Source organism: Pomacea canaliculata, linkage group LG2 (genome assembly GCF_003073045.1).
Source record: "Pomacea canaliculata isolate SZHN2017 linkage group LG2, ASM307304v1, whole genome shotgun sequence".
NCBI classification, from domain to species: domain Eukaryota; kingdom Metazoa; phylum Mollusca; class Gastropoda; order Architaenioglossa; family Ampullariidae; genus Pomacea; species Pomacea canaliculata.
The window spans coordinates 7,108,170-7,125,230 of record NC_037591.1 but is presented as its reverse complement, the minus strand read 5'-3'; the positions used below and the strand labels follow the sequence as shown (position 1 = coordinate 7,125,230).

The following is a 17,061-nucleotide window of genomic DNA, read 5'->3' as shown; positions in this document are numbered from 1 at the left end:
GGTTTATATATATAGTTATAAGCACGCACGCTCATATATATATATTGAGAATTAAGACATTAGATAATTAACGTGGGAGTCACAAAAGTAAATATCTTGGAAATAACTTCATCATGGATGTTAAGCTGACGACGTGGTGGATGAGAAAGAAAAAGGCTTAAATACAGTCTAACAGAAGTGGTAACTCAGATACCCCAGTCAGGATCGGGTGCTACCATCGTTCCCAGTCACTGGATGACCACAAGAGACCCACAACAGACCCACATTGCCTTCATAAACAGGTCTGCTAGAACCAGGCCTACATTTGCCATCAATAGCAAGTCCTGCTTCTGAACCAAATACAGACCCACATTGCCTTCACTGACAGGTCTACTCTTGAGCCAAATACAGACCCACATATACTCGACATATATATGTATACACAAACTAAGAAAATGGTTCAATCACCTGCAAAAAGGGATTTTAGAAACACACTACACCCTGGATAGTTTTGGGTATTACTCACCGATACTACGTCCAGGGGAAGAGAGCAAAGGTTACGTTCCGGGTAGATAGAGTATCACAAACCAGAATCAAAGAAAAGCCGCATCCTTCTTTACATGTCTGGAGAGAGAGAAAAAGATCGGGGTGGGGGGGGGAGAGGAACATTAATTATTACTGAAGAAACAGGCAGACAACCATAAGTTGTGCTATGGAAATGAGTGGCAGGTGAACAAGAAAGCCACCCACTCGTTACAGTTTCGATATCGAGTGGTGATACGGGGCAAACATTAGCTCCAACAGCTAGCATGGGCGATAGAGGATTTGGAGGAGCGGCCGATTCTTACGAAAGGTGAATTTTTTTTCATCCCTACCAAAACTTCCCTTCCATTTCTTCCACGAGACAGGACTAGCGGTGGAGCTTAGAATCACACATTCTAGGAGAGAAGATGGAAGAAGGAGGATGTCTAATGCGAGGTCCTCTTTGAGAAGCACGCAAGCGACTACAGTGATGTACAACTGCGACTCGAGAAGGAAAATCAATTGTCAAAGCTCATTTCATTCAGAAACAGAAAGTAAACAACATCGGTTGCATGAAGGTTGCCTCAAAGAAGTTCTGACTCCATTGTTGTAACAGTGCAAACACAGGGCTAAACACATTCCACAATACACGTTCAATAATTATCTTCATCCTAACAACACACCCACCTGACCACGCACCCACCCACACACACACACCCATCGACCCACCCGGCTTTGTTTGTAGCCATCACACTCCACTGAACACATCCCATGCACCGCCAGTCATCTGTTACATAAGTATAAAGCTGCTTATGTTGATTTCCGCAAGTTTTATGTTTTGTTACATTATTAGTGGTTAAGGTCTTGATATACACAGACATGAGTGGGATCATAGAGTACTCTCCCCCTGCAGACAGGAGACAGGTAAACGATAACAGCTTGACACGATGTACACAAAGGTTTTACACTGCGGTAATATCTAGAAACTGTTAGCCACTCACACACCAGGTCTGGTCGAGAACAGGTCCAAATGGGAAGTTTCTCAGTTGCCTTGTCATGCGCGTGGAGTGAATGTACATGAAAGGAGGAGAGGGAGGAATTCATGGAGGATGGAAATGGGAAGGAAGAGGAACTCAAAGTTCACTTCAGTAATTCTGAGGACTTTAATAGAATATTTTGGACAAAAAAATATGTGAATATCTTTTTCTACATAATAAACTGAAAGCATATAAAACATACAGATGAGCTGTCAACTTTCTTAAAGTACAGTCAAACCTGAATTGCTAGATAAAGGTGGCAGCCAGCCAGGCAACCATCCAACCAGACACCAGACAACCTCCTGTACTCCCTAGAGTCGAATATGGTTTTTGTACGCTTTTAAGGTTTTGAACCATCCACGATAATTTGAAAGTATTCTTGTCGACTTCATCAAGTAAATTGTTCTGGGTGGAAAGGAATGGGTCCTTTACCCCTCTCACCCCATTCCTTCTCTTTACTACAATGATTTTTTTCATGTATGACAAAGGTAATAAACAAGCCTTAACCGTCTTTCCTTCGTGGACATCATCTGAGCAGATGGGAGACGATTAAAGCGATAAAAAGACAGCTGCCTACGATTATTATTCTGAGAGAAAGTTTGTAGTCAGAGAAACTAAGAAAAATTCACATTATCGAGAATTGAGGTAACTACTTAGCTTCATGGCCAACCTATCTAAAGGGATTTCAGGTGAGCTGATGTTAAGAAAATTTTTAATCGCTGTTTGAAATAGTTTTCTTAAATGAGACAAACTTGAATTGGAGAATATCAATATTATGAAAATTAAAAACAAAGGTAAAGGCAATAACATCAAAATTATTTCCTCGTTGGAAGCGAAACGATACTTCCAAGATGCTCAAAGATTGGCTGTGATCTTTTCTCCGAGTAGTTGAAAATTTGGAAGACGGAGGACGAAGATGGGACTGAGTGTATTTCACAGGTGTACAAACATGACTCGAGGGGTAGGAGGAAAGCGGAGGAACTCATCAGTGAAAAAGGAAGGAAGGTCTCACGCGAGTCTGTGACCCAGACGAAGACAGCATAAAGCTGGGAAGTCTTTTGAAGGTTTCGTGTTCTGTAAAAGGAAACGAAGCTACAGGTGAAGTTTATTGGTCGTTTGAGCCCGCGAGCGATCGAAAGGACATTAGCTGAGAGTAACAAGGGGAGGTATCGTGTCGGGGGATGTTCCTGAACGTTCCTGGGGCCAACAGTGAGCCGATAGCTTGACCTCCTACATTCTTCTTTTTTCTTTTAGTTTTCATTTCATTTGAATGAACACTACAAGCGAAAACAAAACAATCGACAGAGTAATGGAAGTTTTTGTCTCATTAATTTTGTTTATTAGAAAGCAGAAGAGTAGGTGTAGTCGATGAATAATTTTGAAACCTGCGTAAACAAACAAGAAACTCAATTTTCTGAGACGACGACAACATCATGATGATGATGATGATGATGATGATGATGATGATGATTATTATTTAGAGTAAACTTTTGCATTGCATTTACATTGTATTTTGATTTGCAAACCCAATCATCATCATCATCATCATCATCTAAAGTTGTATACCAACATGATTAAACTGCATCTACGAACCAAGCATATGGTGAGGTAAAAAAAAAAGAAAAAAAAAAGAGAGAGAGAAAGAATCAGTGCAAAACGAGAGAGAGGAGAAGAGAATTTTTTAATATTACAAAGAGAAGGACAGAGTGAATAAACGAGAGAGAGAAAGGGAAAGAAAGACGTAGGCGAGGGAGAAGGAGGAAGGATGGAGGAACAGGAAGGAGGGAGGAAGAAGGCTCATTTCAGACTTCAGCTAAGAACAACAAAAGAGATAATCGGAAGAATGGACGGCGCACGAAATTTAATGCTGCTACACGTGCCTCGCTCGTGCAAATCCTTTCATGTGGCCTGCCGAGACTTTCCTGGAATCCGTGCCCCAGGTAAGTGATTGGGTTCTCTGTCTCTTGTCAGGCCCGTTAGTTATGCTGCTAATGAAATGGCCGGAGAGCCTGGAGCAAGCTGGATTCCAAACTGTCCTTTTCCTTTTCCCGTTTCGATTTTTGAGCCAATTTTCATTTTCAAAACCTCTTTTTATTTCTTTCGTTTTCTTTCCTTTTTCCTCTAATGTATATGAAGTAAAATCACACAAGCTAGTTTTCTGTTCATGAAATGGACCTTGGTGCATTGACGAGAACTCTTTGAGACAGATACAGCAGACGTTTTCTTTCTTTCTTTCATTTATTTTGCCTTCATAGTTTCTCTCTTTTATTATTTGTTAATAGGTCTCTGTCCCTGTATCTTTCTCTGTCTGTTGGCCGACATTGTACTGTTTAATACTGAACGAATATTAAAATTGTATCTGAGGTCAAAACAAACTTACATCACATTAAATAACGATATACCAGCTGCTGACATCGATCTGTTTAAACAACAGTCGAGTTGCAGTCGAGTAAATCGCGTGTACACATCTCCTCATCTCCAACCCCCGGCCACCTTTTGTTTCAATAAACACTTGGAGACCTCCGCCATTACTGCCGCGTTTCACACAACAGCTGAAAATAAACCTTATTGTGAGACCATCGTCAAACGACCCTTCCTTGCTACACAGCCCCTCCCCTTTCCAAAGACCAGAAAACGGACAGAAAATGCGTGTTAAGGAGACGACAGGCTGTTAAATAAACACCAGTGACAAAACGCCGAGCCTTCCCGATGCTCATCAAAGTGCACCAACGACCAGTTCGCAGGCGTTTACGATTAGCTGGTTTATGTTTATACCCCTCCACAGTACAACCCTCCCTGGACGTTGGCAGCAGAGCGACGGGAAGGAGGGAGGACAGAAAGGAGCAAGAAAGCAGACTTACTAGCTAGGGGAGAGAACTTTGGTAGGACTTACCAGGACTTCTGGCGACGGAGGTTGGTGGTGAGCAGGGGTGGCTGGCTCCTTTGGTGTTGTGTGTTGTGTTATGTTGCGTGGTGTGTTGCTGCCGCCTCCTCCTTCTCCTCCTGGCCCTTCGATTGCTCCTCCGTTCTTTGGCTGAGAGTGAGTGAGTGACCCAAGCGCCGATTATCGCCCCTAGACACGGAATGAAGGGCGTCGCACAGACTCGGAGAAACTGCGAGCCTCTGTTTGTCTCCCCCTTCCAGCACCACAGCCACTACCCCGGCCCTTGCTCGGCGAACACTCCTTGGCCTTTATCTAGCGATCACACAACTGCTGTTGCTGGTGTTGGTGGTTATGGTGGTGGTGGTGGCCGTGACGTAGCTAGTGTTTTGATGCTCCGCTACTGGTAACACAACACAGGTCTTCACGTAGCGCAGCGTTTCTCAGGTTTGATGTGACGATGAGAAAGATAAAGAAAATGCCGAGTTATCTCCGATCACTCTCAATGACAATGTTACGGACCAGTCCATGTCAGACTGACATGGTGACATGTTTTATAATATTTTAAATGAAAACTATCATTTGTGGGTCTAAGGGTGATAAAGTAAAGTCTTACGCGCTGAGTGACCGGTGTTTTCACTGACTGGGAGGATCTCTACACTGCCGAGCATTTTAGAGGCTGAGATCATCGTGCCTGTAAGATGTGCACCGCCGCGGCCTCCGAATCACTCTGCTGTAACCTCCCCTAATCAGCCTCAAGCTTTGCTTTGCTTGTATTATTTCCTACCCAGTGATGGATAAATTAAAATTATGGTGGTGTGTGGCTTATATATTTTCTCCGGGTACTCTGGTTTCTCTCCCCACCACCCTCTCCCTTCATAGTCTGAAATCACTTCCAAGTGAAATCTCTTTCCCGCCAAACCAAATCAACCAACCAATCCCTTAGCGTGATGTGAGGTCAGGTGGTGTATGGGTTCAGACACTCGCTTGTCAACATTGCAGTGAAAAGGTCCTGGTTCAGATCTCGTCTCAGACACTCTATGTTACCTATTCTAAAGGCAGGCCGTGAGGGAAGTTTTACCCCGGTTTTCTGGTTTTCGGGTTTCCTCCCCACCCCAATTATCCCTCTCTCTAAAACACCCCATCGAACATATCTGAAAAGGGTAATAACCCCTCAGCATCAGCTAATGAGCTCTATTTCAATGGCAACAAAGATCAGGGCTTGAAATATCATCGTCTTCACATACAGTTTTAGGGTCGCCGGTACCTTCAGCCATTGACCATTTTTTGTTCCTTATTTTTAGTTTTTCCGTTATTGAAAGCGATGTATTTTTCAATGAAAGGGTCTCTTTTCATCTATAATTTCAGAAAGAAGAAAAGAAAACACATACACCAAATTCTAACTTTGGAAACAAGTCTCTTTTCCTTAAGACAATTTGTAAGTGAAATATTTTTGTCTTGTGTTTGATAAAATAATAAACAATTGAGAAAAAATTGCCATCAGATATTACTTGATTGCAATGTAGTATTCAAACATTAATAGCATAGTTTTTTTTATTTACAGGATGCTGAAAAAAACATCACACATACTTGGCACATCCGCAGGGAAAGAAAGATAAAATGGGAGACAGTGGATGAAATAAAAATCCAGTTTCTTTACCTCTGTTGATATTTGTGTTGATATTTGCTTGTGGCAAGCTGCTTTTTCTCTTTTTCCACACTGAAAGTTGTTCCATGTAAATAAGCTTGGTACAGCAACTGGCTTTAGTCTTTGTTATTTTCCTTTGAAGGTTATAAATGGTGAAATCTTCTGGGACAAAGTGCCTGCTACAACCTTTGTTCGACCAATCTCTGATCTGAGAAAAACATGGAGTAATTTGTATTCTTACTGTCATAAACATTTAACTAAACATAAGATATAATGCTTTTAAGATATTTTCGAGTGATAATGCACAAGTTTAATTGTAATCACTATTGACTGACCTGTAAAACTTTAATAATCCTAATGTTTGAATTAATTTATGTATGATTGTACGGAAATCGCGATTGATTGACAACTAATCATACATTAAGAAGTCATAGTGCAAGCAAAAGGTCTAGGTTCAACTACAAAATAATGTGTAATACTGGTATTTATACATGTCCACCTTGCTCAACATTACTGCTGCATTTCAATATAATAGCATCTCAATAATGTACACCACTTATAAAATGTCCGTATGTGCGATTACGTTTACCGTTTAAATCGTTAGAATGATTAACGATGGTTAAGATAGAATGAAGAAAAAGTGATGTAGCGATAAAAGAAAACAACTAATACTGATACAGAATTTGAAACCTCGATCATGCTTACACCAAAGAATGGCTCTTCGTCTTTGAAAATTCTTATAAGTCAAAGCTTCTTCATTTGTAATCCGTTGAAATTTCATGAAAGGATAATGTTGGACATTTGTAGGCCTTAACTGTACATCAAGGGACACAACAAATTAGATAATTATTTTTATTTGAAAGAGCCGACATGGTGGAAGAATGCTACGTGTACCAACAGCCAGCATCAAAACCGGAAGAAGTTTGGCATACGGGTGGGATGAAGGGGATATGTGTAGAGTGAAGTTCAAATGTATGTATAAGATGATGATGATGAGGAGGAGGACGAGGACGAGGACGAGGACGAGGACGAGGACGAGGACGAGGATGAGGACGAGGACGAGGATGAGGATGAGGACGAGGACGAGGACGAGGACGAGGACGACTATCCAAATGCACACACACACACAAACACACTTATGTTAAAGTGTTAATCCTACACGAAGAAAACGAGATTCGTTCATGCAATGGCTGACTACAAGCTTCTCGAATACCCCAAATGACACCATAACCGCAGTTCCGCTCAGCATCAAAAGAAATGCAATTGTGGAGCCGGCGTTTCAAGTCCAATGTACGGACAGCTTTATGGCCACTTGCTGTCATTCCATACATGAGCGGCGGAAAAGATCAGCTACCGTGTGCAAGCTGGAGCAGTACTGAATGTAAATAATAAGCTGCGCTGTCTTGTGTTTCTCAAAACTACTACCTCAGCACATCATAAAAATGAATTATAGACTCCAGAGTTCGCTGGGAGTTGCATAATGCAAGGGCGGGCAAACGCAGGACAGATTTCAGAAAGTAAGAAGAGGAGGAAGAAAAAAGTTGGCTCCCAAACTGTCACATAAAGTTCTGATTTAAGTGAAAGTCAGTGAACTGTCTTTTCCCCTCCGGTCCCTTGCGAGAGAGGTGAAGGGACTATGAAGTCTGTTGGCTTTGCTTGGGTTGCAGCTCTTGAAGCTGGAAATTAGAGGAAAGCGAACAAACCTCTACTACAACAACGATTGCTACATACAGACGTGGACCCACCTTTGCTACTAGTCTTTATAATATTACCATACACGTATAACTTTAACAACAAAATATAAAGACACTTAAAATGTGAAGAAAAGAGATGGAGAAGATTTGTACAGATGTTTGGAACTGATTCTTCTCCCCGTTTCATCGCTTCTCCTCCATTTTTTTCATGAAAGCAGTTGACTTCTTCATTTGGGACATCTGAGCACAGTCTTCGTGGACTATGGTCAGCGCTGGACCACTGACACTCAGAAAATGTGCAGAGAAGAAGTGCAAACCAATAAATATCCAAAATATAAAAAAATACCGTTCTCATTTTATTAAACCAATAATAAACTAACAAATAACAAGAAAATATAAACTGTCTTTAATGAACTGTAAGGAGGTTCACCATGTGTACAGAAGGTCGATGGACAGTAGAGCTAGACCTTCAACTTCGCTCCCTGATCGAATACAAACACTTTGATAGGGCCAGAAAAGTTTGCTTGTAATAAATTAATGAATTTTAGTGTCACGTGACTTTCAAAAGGTCAGGGTTAGCACTTCATCTGTGGCGTAACCTGTGGCTTCACGAGTTGGCAGATCGATATCCGGTCACGCAGGCGCACTCGTTCCAGTCCGATGCACAGACAACCCAGTCGACAGCAGGCAGTCAAATCTTTGTTTTCATCGTCTACTGTCGTTGGTAACACGTGTACAGAGACTGCTCTCGACAACCTCAGCGACAAGATGGAGCAAAGAGATACGGAGGAGCGACAGCCAACTGTACTCTTGTATCAAACGCAAAAGAAGAAGAAAAAAGGAAGAAAGTTATGCTTTGTAGTAGTTCTAATGTAAATATTCTTCTTTCTCAGAATTGATGAATAATTGTAACCTTCACTGAAATTGATCCCAAAAGTTGTTGGTAATAATACCCGGGGTGGATGGTATACCAATAACATCATCTCTAGTATCCTTGAAAGTCGATTAACTTACTTGCGAGAAATCAATCAAACGATGGAATTGATGAGATGCAGCATCCAGATTAAGGTGATTCAAATAAAGAGACAGCTGACATTTTGAACAACTGACTCCTAGACTAAACGCTTCTGTTATAACTGCTTTTAAATGTCTTTGCATTGCTTTCGCATCCTGACAACTTCCGCAATTTTTTTTAAAAGTATTAGCGACAGTAACCAAGAACTTTAAAAGATTATCAGCAGATAGAAGCTAACAGACTCCTGGCCTGCATGACCATGGACATGGAGTTCAAAGAAAAGCCCGGACTGTTGCTAAAGTCACGAAGAGCAAAGAAATGATTCATGAGGACTGATGAAGACTTCTGTCGGTTCTGTAAGTAAGGTATGTAAGCTGTACCTCGCCCTTTGACCTTTCTGATGTCAGTGCTGGCCACAGAGAGACAAGCTCTGTAAAAGTGTGGAAAGACACTAAAGACATGTTTGTACAGACACAGGCTGACAGATGCTGTCGTTCGGTGCAATGTGGACGAGGGCTTGCCTCCAACTGCACCATGGACGTGCAAGGTCGATATGCATGCAACGTGTGTGATTTTAATGTAGTTTTCTATGAATCCAACAACAAACATCAACAACAAACATCTGCAGGAGAGAAGAAACAACAATGTGGGAAAACGTGTGTTATTTATGATGCACGCACGTAATTTTATATTTGCATTTTATTTGTAATTTTATATTTTTGTACATCACTGTAGTATTGTAACAGTAATATCAAACAACTACAGTACTCTAGTTTAGTGAAAGATCACACCACTGGTGGGGTTCACTACAAGATTATGTCATTACAATATTCTGAGCATTGGTAAAGAAATAACACTGCGTAGTTGCGGATTTTTTTGTTTGCGTGCGTGTATGTGAGTGAGTGACTGAGTGAGAGAAAGTGTGTGAAGGAATGGAAGAGACAGCTTTGATAATATATCCACTTGTACGTATTACTCACGGTTGTATATGATTGTGTTTGCGGTTTGTAACAGCGTCCGTGTGTCTGTGATACACACTTTCAAAACTGAAAAAGACATGCTTGTGTAATTGTGATTCCAGAATTACCTTTGAAGTGTACCCTACTGTGAAAGTGATGTCAGATGTGCTATCTTTACGGCTCTGTCTGCCAATCCAAACATCCTTCTTGCTTTTGAGGCCACCATAAACCAGACAGAGGAGTGCGGCACAGAAGGAATCGGAGAAAAAGGTTTCAGGGAGGAGAGCGGAAAGACGTGAGGGAGGTAGAGAGAATCATATATCAAGCAGCAGCCGAAAAAATTGTCTCAAACAGACAGAAAATGAATTTCACTGAGTGACTTGCATTAAACGGTTTGGTAAGCAAACTCTAAACGAAAACATTTATTTATAGAGTGACTGAAGACAGGGAGGAATGCACTTAATCGACATGGGGAACTGACATGAACTATCTCCTTTGAGAAGTACAGAAAAAAAACCGAGAAATAATAAATGAAAGAAAATCCAAGAGAAAAAAAAAAGAAAATAATAGACAAATAAAGAAAACAATGCAAGAAAAAATAACGAATATTAGAATAAAGTCAAAAATAAACGAATACAATAATTTACCATTAAAGGAATGTAGGAAGAAAGTTATTATTCAATGGCAAAGAGAACAAAACAGCGGTCATTGGCTTTCTTCATGATGTTTATAGGCCTCGTGTTATAATGTTTACCTGTGGAAGCATGAATTATTAGTATCCATGATTTACACTCTTTGACCTTAATCCAGTTTGTGAAACAGATGAACAGACTTCAGACTGGACACTCATTGAGTAAACCCAAGGGAAAGAGGCATAAGATTCAAAACTCACTGAGTTAGTATTACTCCCAGAAACAGAAAGACCAGAAGTGGTCGAGAGGACTTAAACGAAGAAGACAGAGGGTCCACTAGTGGTTTACAGACAACAATACAGACAACAGTACAGACAACAGTACAGACAACAATACAGATTGTTGAACTTTCATGTGGAGAGGAAACTAGAGGACAAACAGAAAAAGGCGACTGGAGTTCTTTCACGAAGGAAACAGAAAGCCTTCGCATTATCTTACATAAACAACCAAAAATGTGGATCATAGGAGAAGATGACGAGTCCGCAGTCCTCGGTGAACGCTCGGCGATGTGTTGCTGGCTCAGCCGGATAAGATCAAACCAAATGTCTCAATAATAATTAAAAGTTCATGACAATCTCTGCTCTACGCTTCCGTCGAAGATTTCCCTCGCCAAAGGAAGCTTATAAAAAAATTCCACCCTGAAATATTAAGCAACACCTTGGATTCTAAATTAATATTTGATGGAACAAAAAAAAAAAAAAAAAAGCCACATTTTATTCGTTGAACGTTCATCTCCTTTCTTGTTCCAGCTTTTCTTTTTTCTTTGGAGAACCTCAAAATTTCGCCAAGGAGTGAAAGAAGCTGAAAGCGGCGATATTACTCCAGAGCTTCCTTGCACCCATTTAAACAGGAGTAAAAAATTAAACCCCGGTCCTGATTTCTGATCACCCCGAGCTTACAGCCACGACAACCGCCCCGGTGGCTGCAGCAGCTCTGGTGGCGGCAACGGTTACAAAGCACATCCCGCCGGATTAGCCTGGCCCTTGATCGCCCAGTAATGTATTTCTTCATCTGGGAATTAAGGCCGTTAGACGTCGGTTTAAAAGTACTTTTCTACAGCCATCTGTTCAGATCACAGTTTTATAATAAGCCAAAAAGAAAAAAAAAAAAGAAGAAAGGAAAGAATGAGGAAAGGGAGACATAAGGAGGTAAAGAAATATTGACGAAGAGAAAAAAAAAAAGACAGAGTGGAAAAAGGACTAAAGGACAAAGAACAAAGAATAAAGAGGTATAGATATAGAAATAAGAACAACAACAACAACAAAAATACTAATAACAAATACGAAAAAAAGGAAAAAAAAAGAAACACAAAAAAAACAAAACTGAAACGTAAGTAAAACAGAAATAATGGCCAAAAGCGACAACGAAAGTAAACACAAAACAACAAAGAAACAAAGAAAAATGAAAACAAACAAACAAACAAACAAACGAAAAACTAGGTAGAGAAAGTCCTGTCTCTTTTCCCATCTCCTCCTGCTGCAGCAGCTGAGAAGACCGGGCGACAATCGATGGGCTGGAGTCGGGAGGAGAAGTCAAGAGCACGAGAGGCGCGCGCCGCCCGTTTCTCCATCTTTCCATTTTTCTCTGTCGGCAGCAGCACCGGCGAGCAGGCAGGAAAGAAGATGGAGGGTCCAAGATGGACGCTGAGTGGAACTGGCAAGAGAGGGAGGAACGGGTACTGAGTACGTTCATTGGCTCCCGGGCCTACCCCCCTCTACCCACTCGCAGCCTTCACTTGGCCAGAAAGGTAAGGGAGAGAACTTCGCGGGAAAGAGCGTTGGTAAACACACAAATAAATCATTTTTTTTACACCAAACAAAAACAAAAAACATTCTCGTGTTGCTTTTTGTATGTTTGCTAAGCTGTGTGTGTGTGTGGTTCTTTCGTGTAAATTAGCTCATTAAAGGCGTGTGTGTGTGTGTGCGTGTGTGTGTGTGCGCTTGCGCACGTGAGCATGTCAGTGTGACTGAGTGCGTGGGTTTCACCATCTCTAAAAGCAGCTGTAAAATGGCTTTCTCCACTTTTACCATCATTCTGTTTGTTGCTCAACTTTGATTACACTTTAAAACAGTGTACGACTTTCCTTCTCATTAAATCATTTGTCCATTTTATCTCTTCCTCCCTCCCTCTCTCTCTCTCTCTCACACACACTCACACCATCATCCCTGCCTACAACATAAATTCTCGTTAGGTCTCCCTTCCTCCACTTTTATTTCTCTTCACTTTCTTCTTCTATCATTCTGTATACAAGTGCGGAGGAATTTGATAGACAGATGAGTTGAGGGTTAAAAGGTTTCGCGCAATAATCCTCACATCCTTTCAATCTACCGCAAGTAGTTTCATGTTAATGACGACTCGGTTATTAAACTCTGTCTCAAAACAATTTCCTAATTTCAAGAAAAATGTCAGAAGAAAGAAGCCATCTCTGCATATTTCTTTTTTAAACCAGGTTTCGTTATGTCTACGAGCGAGTAAATTTACGCTGTAAGAAAACAAACCTCACACCAAAAAATAAAATAAAAATAAAATAAAATAAAAAAGAGAAAAAAATTAAGCAAATAAAAGTCTGTTAAGATTTCGCAGACATTTCTTCCAGCAAATGATGTGGTTGCTAAAATCCAAGACTTCAACACCAATGCCACACACGTGTTACGAGGCAGGTGTTGAGGGCAGAAGTAGGAGCGATAATGGATGTTTCATCGACATAAAGCTTGTCGTCGGAAGAAATGTCTTTCAGGCTTCATTATTCTGCTGTTCCCCACCCTTTCAGAATCCAGCCTGGAATAAATAAAATAAAATAAAAATACTTAGCATATGTGCGTGTGAGTACGCGCGTGCGTGCATGTTTGCATATGTGTGAAGAAGGGAGAGAGAGAGAGGGATGGAGGAGTAGTCCTTCCCTCTCTCACTGGCTTATCGACAAAAGGACGCCCGGGCTTAGCTGTGCTGTGTGATGGTAAAGTTTATGAGAGATGAGGTTTTACTGCAGGCCACAGTGTCTCATTAGAGACCAGTAACAAGATGATTGTCTTGAGTTATGTACGCTTCCCACAGGGCGCTGTCGGACTGCAGGCCCAAATCAAAGGTTCGTTGGTTGGATCCCTACCCATGGCTGATGCCAGCAAAAAAAAAAAAAAAAAAAAAAAAAAAAAAAAGAGAGAGAGAAAAAAAAATATAGGAAGAAGGGTGTCTGTGATGCAGAATTTTCAAAGCATATTGACATTGGAACTCAGTAGAAGACTAAGAAATTTGAGAACAGGCAATGAATAACTGAACGAAGGAGTGATTGAAAGTGAATTTATTAGTAAATGCACGAAGAAGGGTCCCACATTTTTTTTTTCATCTTGTTTTTCATTATTTCTTTGTTATATCTTTGTTTTCTTTACTTCATTTTCTCTTTCTTCATTTTTGCATTACTTTTTATTCAAGAAATGCATAAACATTCTTTAGGACGAATGACTATTTCTTGAGTGCTTTCACCAAAAGACAAAGCAAAACAACAACAAAGTTCTAGTTGTCAATCAGAAAAAAATCAAACAGAAAAATTTGGCATTTTGTGGCAATGGCAGAAATAGATCATCTCAGTGTTTGCATTGCTAGCAAGGCAACAACAAAATTTGTTTACAAAACATCATCAACAACAAACAGTTCTGTGTGATACATTCACGACACTTTTAGTCCTCCACAAGTCTTCACTGCAACTTTTCTTGCCTCCTTTGTTCGCTTCCGGTAGCCGGGTTCGCTCGCTTTGTCTCCCTTTTTAAACATTCTTTTTTTCAGCTAACCATAGGTCAGTAAACGAGGACAAACACAACATCGCTGATGTCTCCACTTCACCAGCTATCGAGGTGGTACACCCTGTCTTCTTTAAACCTACCAATGGCTTCCGTAAGTTCATCCACGAGTTCGCTATCCTTCAGAATTTATTGATAAAAGATTAAGAGATTTAAAATTAATTTAAATAAACTCAAGATGGGAGTGGGGTGGGGAGAGAAGGCCATTTTAGTCATTTCTGCCCTCGTCAGTTTGAAAATAACAATTACATTCTTTGGGTTTTTTTTCCCCTGAACTCTTATTAAAACAACCTTTTTTCCTGGTCACAACAATTTTTCGAGGAAAACTGATACATGATCGCTGATTAATCATGGCGTGCGATGTTTACCTAATGACTTGAAGTGTATATAAGCACCTGAGTCGGAGACTAATCTCGAGAAAGCGGCTTTTTATCTCAGAGGTGAGCAGTACTCGCGCCAACTACTTCTGTATCTAATCGATGCTCTGACACTTCATCGCAGAAAAAAAAAAATAAACATAATGTATTAAAATTTGTTTAACGGGCTTCTGCTGAATTTATATTCTTTCGTGTTCTGCATTTTTCCATTCTTCTTTTTCTTTATTTGGTTTTGGTTTTTCCTTCCATTCTTCATTTGATTCCTTAATTTTTTTTAATCATTTTTCTTACAAAATCCTTTATTTCTTCCCTCCTGACCTATCATCACCAAGGATAACAACAATGACAAAAACATAAACACAATTAGGTTGTCGTCAGTGAGGAAGGATGGAATATATGAACATGGAACATTTCCCTACTTTTTTATTCAAAGTGCCGCCATCGTGTAAATCATTGAGTAGTCTTGCCAGACCGTATGAACCCCAAGAATGCCCTAGGGGTTTGTGAACCCTCTCAGTGAGAGGCTCTGGTGGTGGACACTACCAAACACTTGTTCTTTCCTCCAGTCTGCAGGAAGAACCACCGACCCTGTGATGAAGTCTCGCGGCGACCAAGTCGAACTTCCAAACTACTCGAACCTTTGCATTGGACTTTGAAGACGATGTGATGAAGCAGGCTAAGACACTGTCTTGCTGAAATTTTAGCGGATGTTCCTAATTTGTCTTATGATCAGTCTGTGACCCTGACCTACGATTTAGTCTGTTTATTATTCAGTGTCGAGGCCTCAGCGAGGGGCAGGGATCGTCCTATCTACTGACCGTCTGCTTGATAAGCTCCTGGGGCTAGTGCTTCTCAAATTTTGTCATAATTTATTAGGGACCTTGTGAACTTAGTTAAAGCAGCCGTTCTCTGTTGGTCTATCTCTCCTTCCTTTTTCTTCTCTGCTCTGTTTTCTTTCTCAGTCTCTCTCTCTCACACACACACACACACATAGAGATTCTCTCTTTTTCACTTGTACAGGTATATTTTCTCACTGTGTTCAACACTGATATAAAATTCTATTGAAGACACAAAAAAATACCAAAATATAAAAACAGAGTTTGCTTGAGCAGGTTTGTAACGACCTCTCACGCAGAACTAACCAGAGACTAGCCTGCGGTGGAGATGGACACGCTTGACTGGTCACACTGTCTGGTGCCAGCAACCATGAGAAGTAATCGCATGAGAGCGTGGCGTGTAATGCAGATCAACTGTAATATTGAATACAGTATACAATGTCATACATAATCTCTTGTGTAATGTAACATTCAATGCAATATGTAATGTAAACCGTATCCTCCATTAATTATATGTCTTGTCTTTAATATTTGTTGAATATTGATGACCAGGTAGGAAAGAAAACGAAATAAAATTGTTTAACTTCTTTGTGTCCTTAGAGGGAGAGGGAATTCTCCGAGAGACTTCGCGAGGGATGGAATGATTAGAATATTTTTCAGAGTGTTTTTGTGAAAGGCCACTCCGTGTAAGACATGAAAGACTAAAGTTGCTGGCGCGTTGACAGAACTTTGCGAAGTAATTAACTTTTCACGACTTCACAAAATTAAAGTTTTCTTCAAAAGGTTCACCTGGACTGACCTAGATTGTAATGACTTACATGACAAAGCCCGCAGCCACAGCAAAAACTTCAAACATTTTCTAATGGCTTTGCGGGAAATGAGGTGTTGACTTGTTTCCAAAATTTTCAGGTGAGAGCTGTCATGTTGAAAGGTGCATTTAGCTTTAGTTAGTGGCGTGTGGATATAGAGTTAGTGTTAGCTTGTATATAGGATGAGTATATATGTCTGAAATACGTTTAACAGCTTGTGTGTGTGTGTGTGTGTGCGTGCGTTTGTTTGTGCGTTTGTTTGTGTGTTTGCTTGTTTGTGTTTGTGTGTGTGTGTGTGTCTTTGTTTCTTTGTTTGTTTGTGTATTTGTTTGTGTGTGTTTGTGTTTGTGTGTGTCTTTGTTTCTTTGTTTGTTTGTGTATTTGTTTGTGTGTGTTTGTGTGTGTGTGTGTGTGTTTCTGTTTGTTTGTGTTTGTGTGTGTTTGTTTGTTGTTTGTATTTGTTTGTGTGTGTTGTGTGTGTGTTTGTTTGTTTTTGTGTTTGTTGTGTGTGTTTGTGTGTGTGTTTGTTTCTTTGTTTGTTTGTGTGTTTGTTTGTGTGTGCTTGTGTGTGTTTGTGTTTGTTTATTTGTTTATGTGTGTTTGTGTGTGTGTGTGTTTTTTCATTGTTTGTTTGTATGTTTGTTTGTGTGTGTTTGTGTGTGTGTGTTTGTTTCTTTGTTTGTGTGTGTTTGTTTGTGTTTGATTATTTATTTGTGTGTTTTTGTGTGTGTGTGTGTGTGTGTGTTTGTTTCTTTGTTTGTTTGTGTGTTTGTGTGTGTGTTTCTGTTTGTTTATTTGTTTGTGTGTGTGTGTTTGTT

General features: G+C 40.3%; 1 protein-coding gene across 1 annotated transcript in view; it reads right to left on the bottom strand.

Annotated features, from left to right (window-relative positions):
- Positions 1–4,733, bottom strand: part of LOC112556658 (homeobox protein Hox-A7-like) — a 75,474-nt gene extending 70,741 nt beyond the window's left edge. The window contains exon 1 of the mRNA XM_025225864.1: positions 4,432–4,733. The gene's annotated coding sequence lies outside the window, so the exon portion shown is untranslated. The remainder of the gene's footprint in view (positions 1–4,431) is intronic.
- Between the last annotated feature and the right edge of the window lie 12,328 nt (positions 4,734–17,061).